The 15,015-nt window shown below is 37.2% G+C and overlaps 1 protein-coding gene across 1 annotated transcript in view; it reads right to left on the bottom strand.

The window, feature by feature from the left end:
* Positions 1 to 15,015, bottom strand: part of LOC121493491 (protein only RNase P catalytic subunit) — a 118,189-nt gene that overhangs the window by 98,112 nt on the left and 5,062 nt on the right. The gene's annotated exons all lie outside the window — the stretch shown is intronic.

The following is a 15,015-nucleotide window of genomic DNA, read 5'->3' on the forward strand; positions in this document are numbered from 1 at the left end:
ATGTAGTAAAGTCTGAGAGGCTAAGGGGGAGCAAGATTGCAAAGGGCCTTGCAGGTCACTGTAAAGACTGAGTTTCAGCCTGAGTGACATGGAAAGCTCTTGGAGAGTTTTGAGCAGAGAAGTGACATTATCCAACATGGATTCAAAAGGATTACTGACAAAACAAACTTGGGCATTGGGAAACAGGGAAATCAGTTAGGAGGCCATTGCAATTGCTTGGTCTAGAGATGACAGTAGCTTGGATCAAAAGCTTGGTAGTAGTGAAGGTGATGAAAAATGGTCAGAAATCCTTTGAAGGAAATCAACAGGACTTTCTGGTACCTGGCAGTAGGGTATGAAGGAAAGAAAGAGGGAAGTCCAGAATGAGTGACAATTTTGATATCTGAATATCCAGAAGGACAAAGTTCTATTTAACTGAGAGAAGAAAGGGGGCTAGAGGGACATCTTCACAAAGATCAGGAGTTAGGAGTTTGGAGCCACATGGAGAATGAAGGAGACTTTTGCCCTTATTCTCAACATTTCTGCTGCCGCCATTTCACACTGAGAGTTTTCTCTTCCCTCAGAAGTAAACAGTCTTCAGTACCAGTTGGTTATTGTTTCTAATCTATCTTAGTCCCCATTCTATTCTCCAGGGAGACCAAGTGTAAAGGCAATAACAACTGACACATTTATTCAACAGTGAAAGAAAACTGAATCAGAAACCTGAGGCATCTATTTCCTAAGGAAAAGAAAACTTAAAAAGTGTGCTTACTCTGGGTAGTGCCTCACTTCCAATACATTATTTCTAAACTTCACTTATAAATTGGGTTATTTAGAACTCACAATATTTTTCCCATAAGTCCAAATTTATCAGAAATGACCTGGTTTCCATGCCAAACTACATAATGGGGCTACATTATAATAGCAGTACCCCCCTGAACCTAAGGGAGAAAAGATCATAGGATGTAAGAGAGACCAGACTTTCTTGTCTTTGGCCTGAGAAAAAAATAATTCAAGTTTTTCATCTGTACACTCCCACCTTGTTCAAATCTCCACCCTAAAAGCACCTTTATCCTTGTCTCTGGCACTGTAATCTTCATGAAACCTCCCATTCTAGCATCACTCTGCAAATCTATCAGGAAAACTGTTCTCCATGTCTAAAAATTGCCCACCCAGCTCTAAAACAGAGGCAACAAAAAACCACACAAAATTCCCATTCCCTTGTAAAACAAAATTCAGCAAGGATCAGAAGGAAATACACTGCTTAAAGCCAATTCTAATGAAAATGACTTGATCCCAGTTGGAAGAATTTCAGCAAGTACTATATAGGAGAAAATGAAGAAGAATACAGATATAAGGGAAATATTTGACATTGACAAGGCCACTGCAAAGAATCTATCTGCTTCTCTTTTTATGTTTTCACCCTTCCTGTACTTCAAAACTCATTGATTTTTCACCACCCTGAATGATCTACAGATGACATGCCTATTTTCCAGTTTTCAATTGTAAGGCTAAGGAAGAAAGAATGGGGAATAACACTAATGACTAATTAAGTATGCACTGGGTAAAATGTTCCTAAGTTAAGGACTATATTCATTAATGGACTTTTATAGGGACTTCAAAATACATAGACTTATAACTATACTTAGCATATAATTGCATTTTTTTCTCAGGTTTTTTTCTTAAAGTAGCAAACCCCACAAGTTTGTCATTTGCCATTCAACATTTTTTTAAAACTGGGGGGAAACCTCATAGTTCATCTTAGAGATAACTTGAGCTTCAAACCCAGAAAAGAGAGTGCTAAGTTCTGAAGACTGTAACAAAGGGCTTAGTTAATTCACATCTTTCAAGTTTGCCACTGCCGTTCAAACTAAAAACAATAATAATAACAACAACAAACACCTACATTAGATTGGTTCTTATACTGACATTCATTCAGGTGACATGTGCTGTCTTAAGTCTGTAGTTTGAGAAACACCAGAAGGTCTCCCTTCTGTCAATTAACTCAAGAGATATCAAGCAGAACAAATGGTGTGATTTAAACTTAACCCCCAAAATTCAATTAAATGTACTACAGGTAATTTGCTTTTTTCCAATTTCTTTTTCAGAAAACAGAATCCGAAGTCATTAAAGTTTTATTTAAGAAGTTTTAAATCAGAGGCTTATGGGGGACTGCTATTGTGATTAAAGTTTAAGAGTTTCATTAAAAGCTCAAAATGAGAGGACCATTGTAGGCTATTATTTCCCTTTAAAAAAAAAAAGATTTTATTTATTTATTCATGATAGACGGGGGGGGGGGGGGGGGGGGGAGAGAATGAGAGAGAGAGAGAGAGAGAGAGAGAGAGAGAGACAGGCTCCATGAGACACAGGCAGAGGGAGAAGCAGGCTCTATGCTGGGAGCCCGACGTGGGGCTCGATCCCAGGACTCCAGGATCACGCCTTGGGCCAAAGGCTCTCTCTGCAGGGAGCCCAGAATCAAGCCCCAAGTTGAAGGCAGACCCTCAACCACTGAGCCACCCAGGGATCCCCATATTATTTCCCTCTTTAGACCTATCTATGTTGACTGAAATTTTTTTATAATTAATAAATATTAATTTTATTTAAAAAATTTTTGTGATTAGAACAAAAACATTTCCTTTTTTTTTTTTTTTTAAAGATTTTTTATTCAGGAGAGACACAGAGAGAGAGCGAGAGGGAGAGAGAGAGAGAGGCAGAGACACAGGCAGAGAGAGAAGCAGGCCCCATGCAGGGAGCCCAATGTGGGACTCAATCCCTGGGACTTGATCCCAGGACTCCAGGATCACACCCTGGGCGGAAGGCAAGTGCCAAACTGCTGAGCCACCCAGGGATCCCCTTGAACAAAAACACTTCCATTTTGAAGTGACAGATGGTGATGAAATACGTTTCAGTAAGAACTAAAATAGGGGCACCTGGGTGGCTCAGTGGTTGAGGGTCTGCCTTCAACTTGGGGCTTGATCCTGGGCTCCCTGCAGAGAGCCTGCCTCTCCCTCTGCCTGTGTCTCTGCCTCTCTCATGAATAAATAAAATATTAAAAAAAAAAAGTGAAAAAGAGGTGGCTGGGTGGCACAGTGGATTAAGTGTCCGATGCTCAATTTCAGCTCAAGTCATGATGATTTCATGGTCCTGGGATTGAGCCCTGGCTGGGGGGGGTGTCCCTGCTCAGCAGGGATTCTGACTTAAGACTCCCTCTCCCTCTGCCCCTCCCACTAGAGTGCTCTCCTCTCTCTCTAAAATAAAGAAATAAATCTTTAAAAAAAAGAACTAAAAGAGAATAGAAGACATTAAATAGAAAATATGCTGAAAAAATGCTGAGTATTGAGATTGTCTTTTTTTTAACATTTTTTGTTAATGTTTGTATAATTGAGAGAGATAAATTTTACTGAAACTTTTCAAAGAGAGAAAAAGGAAACTATATCTATTGTAGAGTATTTCTAAAGCAGTGTGGTTCTCACTGTGGTTCAGGAAATCTGTCAGTTAAAAACTATTTTTATAATAATATTAACATATTATCTGCCCTTTTCACATTTGCTCACAAGTGTGCAGTGGAGTTTTGATATAATATCAAAGAATAAACATAATTATCTGAAAATGTGAATAAAATAATCTTACCTTTTCTAACTATGTTTACTTCTAATGAGCCTCCATTTTTTTCATATGCTTCAGCCAAAATCACAACAGAGTATAGAAGCAGATACAAAAATTCAGCTATCTTCTATTATGGCAAGTAAATAAAGACATTTACAAATATATGACAATGCCTCCTGTTTCACAAATTGTTTTTGTTTCAGATGACAGTTATTACTGAGAAAATGTTAGTCATATTAACATGTAATAGTTTTTATACTGTTATTTCAAATAAATTAATACATATTTTTTAAAGGTTCTTGGTTTTCTTCTTTTAAGATTTATTTATTTATTCATGAGAGACACACACAGAGAGAGAGAGAGAGGGGGGCAGAGACATAGGCAGAGAAAGAAGCAGGCTCTTCGCAGGAGTCCGCTGCAGGACTCGATCCTAGATCCCGGGATCACAATTTGAGCCAAAGGCAGATGCCCAATCGCTGAGCCACCCAGGTATCCCAAGGTTCTTGGTTTTCATTTCTAATCCAGTAATTATCAATAGATATAATCCTACATAAACAAGAGTTCTCAGGAAGTCCTTAATTTTTAAGAATTTAAGGGGGTCTTAAGACACCTGGCTGGATCAGTCAGTGGAGTGTGCGACTCTTGGTCTCAGGGTTGTAAGTTCAAGCCCTACATTGAGTGTAGAGATTTTTGCTGTTCTAAAGTATTTCTTTAAGAAAAATCACTCTACAAAGAAGTATCTTTTTTATGGTAAAAGAAACAAGTGAAGTGAATTTATAATTTATAGGACAAATGATTAAGATTAGATTTGCTTCACAATAATCTGAAAGATAAGGGAACAACAGGTGGAAGTATAAATAAAATAAGAGTGGCCATGAGTTAATAATCATTGAGCTAGGGGGTCGATATACTAGTCCCTCTCCTTTTACATATGTTTGAAATTTTCCCTAATAAAAAGATTCAAGGAAGAATTGAATTCATACCTTAACAGTTGAATTTTTAAAAAAATCTGTACCATAATGTTACTGCTAAGAATGAAGGGAAATAAGGGGAAAATATCTTATTAATATTAAACTAACAGTATTCCTATAGCTCTGAATGCACTTTCTGATCTTCACTATTGTTCTCTCAATTAGTTTCACAGGACATACATACTATTTGGATTTCTGCTTTGTTCACTTAAAATTCACATCCTGTCTTACCTACTATCACTAACCAGACTTAAAAATGACATAGATAATCTTTCAAATCCTTTAACCTGATTGATTGGGCTATAAAACCTAGAATAATTTTTACATGTTATACTATTGCCATCTGCTGGCTGTGATGTCTAAGTACAATAAACAAAGGTTTAAAACAGAAAAGCTAAAAATTTACCTCTGAGGTTTTCTCCCAAAATTATCCTGTAGAAAAAAAACTGCCATACATCATTAGGGCTCTTCAAAACTTCACATTAGACAAGATGGCGTGTGTTCAGGGTGGTATGGTTGTAGACCAAAACCTCACATTAGAAGCAGTGGTTCTCAAACCTGGGCTGCATTTAAAATCACCTGGGAACTTTTGAAAATCCTGATGTCTAAGCCCCAAAACCTGAACAACTCAATCAGAACCTCTATTTTATAAAAATGAAAGGCAAGCCACAGAGAAGATATTTGCAGAAGATATATCTGACATAGGAATTGTATCTAGAGGAATGCCTGGGTAGCTGAGCAGTTGAGCTTCTCCTTTGTCAAGTCCCACATAGGGCTCCCTGCGTGAAGCCTGCTTCTCCCTCTGCCTATGTGTCTGCCTCTCTCTCTCTCATGAATAAATAAATAAATAAAATATTTTTAAAAAAATAAGCAACCCAATTTTTTAAAAGATTTTTTAAAAGATTTTATTTATTTGAGAGAGAGAAAAAAAACTAATGGTGAGGAGGAGCAGAAGAGGGGAGGGGAGAGAGAGATAGACAGAGAGAAGCAGACTCCCTGCTGAGTAGAAAGCCTGACTCGGGGCTTTATCCCAGGACCCAAAGATCATGACCTGATCTGAAGGCAGACGCTTAACTGACTGAGCAACCCAGGTGCCCCTAAAGATTTTATCTTTTAAGTAATCTCTACACCCAACATGGGGCTCAAACTGGAAATAACCCAAATGTCAATCAATAGGTGAATGAATTTCCAATTTGTGGCATATCCCAGTGGAATTTTATTCCCAGTGGAATAATATTCAGGAATAAAAATGAGACACAAGACACGAATGAAATCTCAAAACTATTATGCTGAATATATATTTTTAAAAAACAGACAAAACCCATTACTATATAGTATGATTCCACCACGTTTACCTGGGGTGGGGAGGCAAGATGAGGTACAGGAGCCATTACAAAGTGGCAAGATGAAACTTTTGGTGGTAATAAATATATTATTATATTGACTGTGGTGACAGCTCCACAGGAGTATATATGTGTCAAAACTCATCAAGCCAAAGGGAAGATGGTGGAGATGGAAGTGCCAGGAATCTGTCTCTCCCACCTAGACAACAATTACACTGACAGAAACTGTCTGATGTAACTATTTTGGAACTCTGGAGTCTGTGGAAGGCTTGCAAATTGCAGGGGAAGACTTGGATGCAAAACTATCCTTAATTTTGTCCAGTTTTAGCTCTTAGTGCAGCAGCAGCTACTCATCTCTCATCCCAAGCCAAATGGCAGGCAGCTACCATGTTCCTAAAGCAGCTTGCATATGCATTATGGGAACCAGGATGGACAAAAAAGATCCTGTTCTCCAAATATTGGGGATCTATGCTCTGCCGATTGCTGCTTTTGATCAGAGGTTCAAGCAACAAAGCATAATCACAAATAAAAAGAAATATGAATATACCTGTATATATAAGGAAACAGAATCAGTAAAAAAATCTCCCAACAACAAGAAAAAGCCTTGGGTCTGATGGCTCACTGGTGAATTCTACTGAACATTTAAAGAATTAATATCAATCCTTCTCAAACTTTTTCCAAAAAAACTGAAAGAGAGAGACACTACTTCCCAACTCATTGAGGCTGGTGTTACACTGAAACTGAAGCCGGAGAAAGACAATACAACTATAGACCAAGATCCTCCATGAACACTGATGCAAAAATACTCAACAAAATACTAGCAAGCAAAATTCAGCAGTATAATAAAAGGATTACACACTATATAAGTGGGATCTAATTCTGGAATACAAGGATGATTCAACATACGAAATCAATCAGTGTAAGAGGCCACATCAACAGAATAAAGGGAAAAAAAGACACAAGATCATCTCAATTGATGCAGAAAAGGCATTTGACAAAAGCCCCTTTTCATGATTAAAAAAATCAAAAACTAGAAATAGAGGGAAACTATCTCAATGTAAAAGTCATATATGAGAAACCCACAGCAAACATCATACTCAATGGCAAAAGACTGAAAACTTTTCCTGTAAGATCAGGAACAAGTCAAGGATGCCTGTTTTCACCCCTTCTATTTAAATATATACTGGAAGTTCTATCCAAAGCAATTTAAGCAAGTAAAAGAAATAAAAGGCATCCAAACTAGAAAGGAAGATGTAAAATTATCTTTGTCTGCAGATGATTTGATCTTTTATCCAGAAAAATCCTAGATTCCACACCAAAAAAAAGTTGCTAGAATAAATCAATTCAGCAAAGTAGCAGATTACAAAGTCAACATACAAAAATTGGGTTGCATTTCTATTAACAATGAACAATCTAAAAAATAAATAAATGACAAAAACAATTCTATTTACAATAGTATCAAAAAGAATTAAATAATTAGGATGTAACTTAACCAAGAAGCTAAAAAACATTACAGTGAAGACTACTAGACATTGCTAAAAGAAATTAAAGACATAAATAAATGGAAATACAACCCATGTTCGTGGACTGGAAGACTTACTATTGTTAAAACATCTACACTACCCAAAGCAATCGACAAATTCAATACAATCCCTATCAAAATCCAAGGAATATTTTTTTGCAGAAATAGGAACACTCATCCTGAAATTGATATGGAATTTCAAGGGACCCTGAATAACCAAAACAATCTTAAAAAAGAACAAAACTCACACTTCCTGAATTTAAAACTTGCTACAAAGCTACAGTAATCAAAGCAATATAGTTCTGGAAGTTTCAGAACTGGGTGTTTCAGTTGGTTAAGCATCCAATTCTTGATTCCTACTCAGGTTATGATCTTGGGGTCCTGAGATCCAGCCCTGTAGCAGGCTCCGCGTTCAGCACGGCATCTGCTTGTCTTTTTTCCCCTGCTCTTCCATCTGCTCATGGTCTTCCCCAACCCCATCTTAAATAAATAAATAAATAAATAAATAAATAAATAAATAAATAAATAAATAATATCTTTGAAAAAAAACATATAAAACAACCGTGTAGTACTGGCATAAAAACAGACATATAGACCAAGAGAACAGACATAAACCCAGACCCTCTCATGTATGGTCAAATGATTTCTAACAAGGGTGCCAAGACTATTCAACGGGCAAAGGACAGTCTTTTCAACAAATGGTGCTGGGAAAACTGGATATTGACATACAAAAAGAATGAAGCTGGACCCTTACCTAACACCCTATACAAACATGAAACTTAAAATGAATCAAAGACCTAAACATAAAATCTAAAAGAGCAAAACTCTTAGAAGAAAACATAGAACAAAAGCAGCATGACGCTGAATTTGACAATGATTTTCTTGGCTATGACACCAAAGACATGTAGTAACAAAAATAAACGAACTGGACTTCACAATATTTAAAAAATTTTGTATATCAAAAGACCCTATCACAACAGAGTAAAGAGACAACCCATAGAATGGGGAAAAATATGTGTAAATCATATTATCTGATAAGAAACTAATATTCAGAATATATAGAGACTACCTAAAATTCAACAACAAAAAACAAAAACTCAATTCAAAAATGGGCAAAGGAATTGAATAGACATTCCTCCAAAGATGTACAAATGGCCAATAAGCACATGAAATGATACTTAACATCACTAACCATTACGGAAATACAAATCAAAACTATGAGATACCACCTCATACCCATTAGACTAGATACTATAAAACAACCAAAGAAACCAGAAAACAGTAAGTGTTGACAAGGATGTGGATATTGGAACCCTTGTGAGCTGTTGGTATGAATGTAAAATGATGTGGCCACTGTAAACACAGTTCCTCAAAAAGTTGAAAATAGATTTAGCATATGATGCAGCAATCATATTTCTAGGTATATACCCAAAAGAACTGCAAACAGAGTCTCAAAGAAATATCTGTATACCCATGCTCATAAACATTATTCACAATAGCTAAACTGTATAATCAACTCAAGTGTTCATTGTCAGATGAATGGATTAAAAAAATACATACAATGGAATATTATTCAGCCTTAAAAAGGAAGGAAATTCTGCAATATGCTACAACATGGATAAACATTGAGGACTTTATGCTAAGTGAAATAACCCAGTCAAAAAGGCAAATGCTATATGATTCCATTTATATGAGGTACTTGCAGCAGCCAAAAATCACAAAGACAGGAAGTACTGTGGTGGTTGCCAGTGGCTGGGAGGAAGGAGAAAATGGAGAGTTATTGTTTAACAGGTACAGTTTCAGTTTTACAAGATGAAAAGAGTTATGGGGATGGATGGTGGTGATGGTTACACATTAATTTGAATTATTTAATATCACTGAACTGTACACTTAAAATCAAAATCTATAGGGGGTAGAGTCCAGGTATCACTAATTTTTTGGCATCTTCCAAACTATTCTAACTAGTAGCCAAGGTTGAAAACCACTTCATCAGAGGGTGCCATCTCATTTACTTTGTTTTGAACAAAAGAGTTCTATTTGATGAAAACATAAGTCTGAAATAATTTTTTCTAAGATTTTATTTATTTGAGAGAGATAAAGAGAGAACAGGATCAGAGGGAGGGGCAGAGGAAGAGGGAGAAGCAGACTCCCTGCTGAGTAGGGAGCTTGACGCAGGGCTCGATCCCAGGACCCTGAGATCATGACCTGAGCCGAAGGCATGTGTTTAACTGACTGAGCTACCCAGGCACCCCTAAGCCTGAAATAATTTTGATAATTCTCATTTTATGTGCTTATGGAGGTCAGCTAGCACCATACTTTGTTTTTAAGTAGACAAAGATGTGACTCCCATCTAGTGTTGACTAGACTTTCCACTTAATTCCAATCTCTTACCTTGTACCCATTTAACTCAGGTGTCATTTCCCTCAAACTTCTCTTCCTCTGCCCATATGTGTATATCAGCACTCATCTCCACTTTCTTTTCTGTAGTCTCAAATGAGGGCTCTCATTTCTAACTTCCCCATTTGTGCCCTTTTTGGCAGCCCCTCTTTCTATACCTTGCTCATTTGTAATCCGTTCTCTCTTACCTGTCCTGCTAATTTGACATTTTTATCTTTATTGACACCCTTTCTTCTCCTAAACTGCACAAGTCTCTCCCATGTCCCTATATCCTCCCTTGAACTCTACCATCGTCCAGCCACAACTATCCCATTTCTTGTTATTTTCATCTAAACCTCTCAAAAGTATAGTTTACACTCAGTGTGTGTTCACTGAGTTGCTCTAACTTAGTTGGCTCTGGACCCCAATGTACAACTGAAACTGCTCTTCCTGAGGTTATCAGTAACTTCTCAGCTACTTAGTTCTTATGTAATCCATTCTCTCAAAACATGCTATAGGACTGAAAAGAAAGAAGAGACCCTCTTCTAGTACCCATTACTCCTTCAAAGTCACTATATCTCCACTCCTTACCTCAACTGGAGTTTATATGATAGTCATCTATATCAGGGGCCAGCAAATTTTTCCATTAAGGGCCAGATGTCAGTTTAGGTTTTATGAGCCACATGATCTCTTTTATAGGTACCCAACAAAAGCAGCTACAGACAATATATAAATGAATCACTGTGGCTGTATTCTAATAAAACTTTATTTATAAAAACATGTGGTGAGCTGAATTTGGTCTGCAGACCAGTTTGATGACTCCTCCTCTTTGTTAGCACCTTGTGTCATCTCAGGCACTTCTACATTTATAAAAAATTTGCTACCTGATTCAGTTCTTCATCACTAGCCTAGGGTAACAAAGCACATTACCTGGCATCTGATAAGCATTTTATAAATGTGGTTGTAATTATTATTTAAAAAAATTATCATGTAAACACTCAATAAATCTGTGGATGACCATCTAGCACTTTTGGCTCTAAGCTTCTTCAGCTGTTTAACTCTCACACTCTTACATTGCAGAGCATTCTACCTCTGAAATCAAAACTCTAATATACACTGATCAAAATCTCCTGCTTGTCACTCTCCTTTTATGCTTGCTCTTCAACCTCCATGAGCCTCCAATCCAATTTTATATCTATTGTTTCCTAATCCATGAGCTCCCACCCATCTTTACTTCCTATCAAGCTTGATACCATGGTCTTAATTGAGCCATCCTCTCATCTACACTCTCAACTCGTTTTCCAACTGTACCAGACCAGCAAATCCTGTATCATCCCATCTGTCTGCCTTCTCCATTCCTACATCTGGATGGCCCAGGACTGCTGAAAATGTCTCACAGATCAATGCCATTACAAACTTACGTTCTCCAGCCTCAACTGGGGCTTCAGCATCACCCAGCAATACTTTCCCCAGTCCTCTCACAAATAATTCAAACTTCCAATGCTTAAAACTCTCCCCAGGGTCCCTTAGGCTTAGACTCTCACACTTTCTCTTAACTTCAAATGACCAATTTGCCTCAGACTCTTCAGAGAAATTAAGAGGTATGAATATATGTTCTCAACTTTTTGCTGCACCCAAACACTTAACTTATCTACTATCCTTAACTTCCTTCCCTCTAGTCCCAGAAAAAGAGTTGCTTCTACTCCAACCTACCAGCAGTGCTCTGGATCCATCCCTGTCCCTTCTACCTCACTAATACTACAAAAACCAAATCCTCAACAATCCAACTGTATCATATGTCTTTCTTCATTGCTCTTTAATCATGGATACATTGCTTGTCTTGAGCTTCCCCATATTCAAATAGTGAAATCCTTTCAAGGCTGTTTTGAGTGTAACAGATCTAGAAGTGCCTGACATGTGGCAATTATTTCATAAATGGTAGCAATTATTATTATGTTAATAGCCTGAAGGTGAAAGGCAGTGACAAGAGATGGAATACAGGATTGGAGACCCTCAGGAGGGAAAAGGGAAGCATACCTAGAAAGAAAAAAAGAGGAAATCATTTCCCTTGACCAAAAATGTTCCAATCCTTCTGTGAATATATCCAGTTGCTTTGTGAGTTATAGTAATTAAATGTATGACTACTCTTTGTTATTCTCACCATAGTCTAGAGCCTGCAACTCCTCTTACAGTATAAGACTCTCCAAGAAGATTTGCTCTTGGTTCTAAGTCTTTGCCAACAGAGAAAACTAATAAAATCTTCTTTCTCTTAAGATAGAATCAAAGCAATATACATTAAAAAGGAATTATAGCAATGTTTAATCATTGACAAGTGTCAAACCAAAGTATTCAATTTGATTCCATAACTGAGGCAGAAGAACTTTAAGGTGAGAGCCCTGGGACATCTTGTGCCAGAAATAAGAGAAGTGCAAAAACGGGGGGCAAAAACTTATAGTGGAGGAAATGTCAAAAAGACACAGGAACTAGCTTGAAGGGGCTCCCAAAGGACAAACCCGGGCAATTTGAGCATCAAAAAAGAATAATGATGGTGATAATGGATCCTAACACAATTAATTAAGAAAAAAAATAGTCCTTAGGTCTAGAACAGAAAAAAGGAGAAATCTTTTAGAGAATAACACCAGTTAAAAAATGTGGAAGGAATGAAATAACTAGAAAATCACTCTTCGCAATCTCCAAAAGTAGAAATCATCTCCATGATGTAAAAAACACTGGGTGAAGAGTTAACAGGACATCTGTATAGGCCTGAAGTACTACTTCACAGGTTACTTAAATTTTAATTACAAAAATTATGAAGGGAGGTACACCTGGGTGTTCAATCAGTTAAGCATCTGCCTTTGGATCGGGTCATAATCTCAGAGTCCTGAGATCGAGCCTTGCATTGGGCTCCTTGCTCAGTGGGGAGTCTGTTTCTCCCTCTCTCTTTGCCTCTACCCTCCACTTATGCATGTGCTCTTGCTCTCTCTCTCTCTCTCTCAAATAAATAAAAATCTTTAAAAAAAATTACAAAGGGAAAAATTTACTTTTACAATAGAGATACCTGGCAGTTGCCCTCCTAATCAAGTGATGGAACCTAGCATCAATAGTGAGAATAACCTGATACTATATGATTGCAGTGATGCAATGAGCATACATTACCTGTGCAATATACCCCAAAGCTTTTATGCTGAATTAATGGAGGAGAAAACAATCAGACAATTAGTCCACAGTCTTACTGCTCAAAATGTGGTCTAAAGACCAGAATCACTCATCTGGGAGCTTATTCAAAATATAGACTCTCAGGCCCCACTTCAGACATAATTTATATTTTAACCAGATCTTCAAGTGATTCATAGGTACAAAGTTTGAGAAGCCCTGCACAAGACAAAATATCTAAACTTTTCCAAAAAATCAATGTCATAAAAACTTAAAAAGGCAATGTGGGAGGCACTGTTCTCAATTTAGAGATACATAACCACCAAAAGCAATGAGTAAGTCTTAGCTGAATCCTGGATCAGAGTGGGAAAAGTTATACTTTATACAAAATATAAAATATTTTTATAATTCCTATATTTATAAAATATAACTTTTCAGGGGGACTACTGGGAAAATTTGAAAATGTACCTTTTATTAAATGACACTGAATTAATGCTAAGGTTCTGAAACCTGATAATAATATTTAATTACAGAATTTTCTCTTTTTTTTAATTTATTTTTTATTTTTTTTATTTTTTTAAATTTTTATTTATTTATGATAGTCACAGAGAGATAGAGAGAGAGGCAGAGACACAGGCAGAGGGAGAAGCAGGCTCCATGCACCGGGAGCCCGACGTGGGATTCGATCCCGGGTCTCCAGGATCGCGCCCTGGGCCAAAGGCAGGCGCCAAACCGCTGCGCCACCCAGGGATCCCTTAATTACAGAATTTTCTTATTCTTAGAAGATACAGGTTGAGGGGCAGCCCTGGTGGCTCACAGGTTTAGCACCGCCTTCAGCCCAGGGCCTGATCCTGGAGACCCGGGATCGAGTCCCACATCGGGCTCCCTGCATGGAGCCTGCTTCTCTTTCTGCTTGTGTCTCTGCCTCTCTTTCTCTGTAAGTCTCTCATGAATAAAATAAATAAAATCTTAAAAAAAAAAAAACAAAAGAAGATACAGGTTGAAACATTTAAGGTCGTGTGTCTACAACCTACTTTTAAATGGTTTATAAAAGCATATATGGAGATAAAGCATAAATGGCATAGTAATAACTGGTTACTTCAAAATGAAGAGTTTGTAGATGTCCATTGTCTATAGTCTTTCATCTTTTCTTTTTGTTAAGTAAAAAGTTGAAAGGTGGGAAGAGTATTCAATTAGTCCACAATAGAAATGGTAAGTCTTTGGTAACAAACAGCATGATGTGCACACAACCTTGCGTCTTTTTTTTTTTTTTTTAAAGATTTTGTTTATTTATTCATGAAAGACAGAGGAAGAGGAAGAGACATAGCCAGAGGGAGAAGTAGGCTCCTCATAGGGAGCCCCACGTGGGACTCAATCCCAGGACCTGGATCATGCCCTGAGCTGAAGACAGATGCTCAACCGCTGAGCCAGACAGGCTTCATCCCAACCTTGCAACTATCTTAACATCTACTTCAGAAAATACATGTAAGTGTTCAACAGATGTTTTATGAGAGAAAAGAAATTTATCCGTTCAAATAATATTTCAGCTGGTTGAAATTCCTAAAGCATTAAGAGCTGCTACAACCAGCTAGCTGTCAGGTATATAAGGAACTATGGATTGTCACTGTAACTTTTCATACAATGAGAAGCAATAGAGTATGACAGCAAAGGTTTTGGGGTCAGTCAGACCTAGATTTTATTAGTGAGGTGTTCTTGGGCAGACTTAACCTCCCAAGTCTCAATCACTCTATCTGTAAAAGAGAAATAAAATAGTACCTTACAGGACAGTTATAAGGATTAAATAAGATATAAGATAATGAATGTAAAAGTACTTAGTGTCACTTCATGCATCTTAACTCTAATTTCATCAATAAAATCAGCTAAAAGGTACTCCATAAATTGAAGCTAATGTTTTTATGGACCATATTTTCACTTTATTTTGAAGATTAAAGGTCTTCATATGATCTAGGGGCATTCTGTGACAATTTTAAGTCAAGATAAGAAGGAAGAACAATTTTCACTTCTTGTTTTTATTTGGTATCCTGAAGAAAAAGCTCTAAGATGA

The sequence above is a fragment of the Vulpes lagopus genome, chromosome 6 (genome assembly GCF_018345385.1).
Source record: "Vulpes lagopus strain Blue_001 chromosome 6, ASM1834538v1, whole genome shotgun sequence".
Classification (NCBI taxonomy): domain Eukaryota; kingdom Metazoa; phylum Chordata; class Mammalia; order Carnivora; family Canidae; genus Vulpes; species Vulpes lagopus.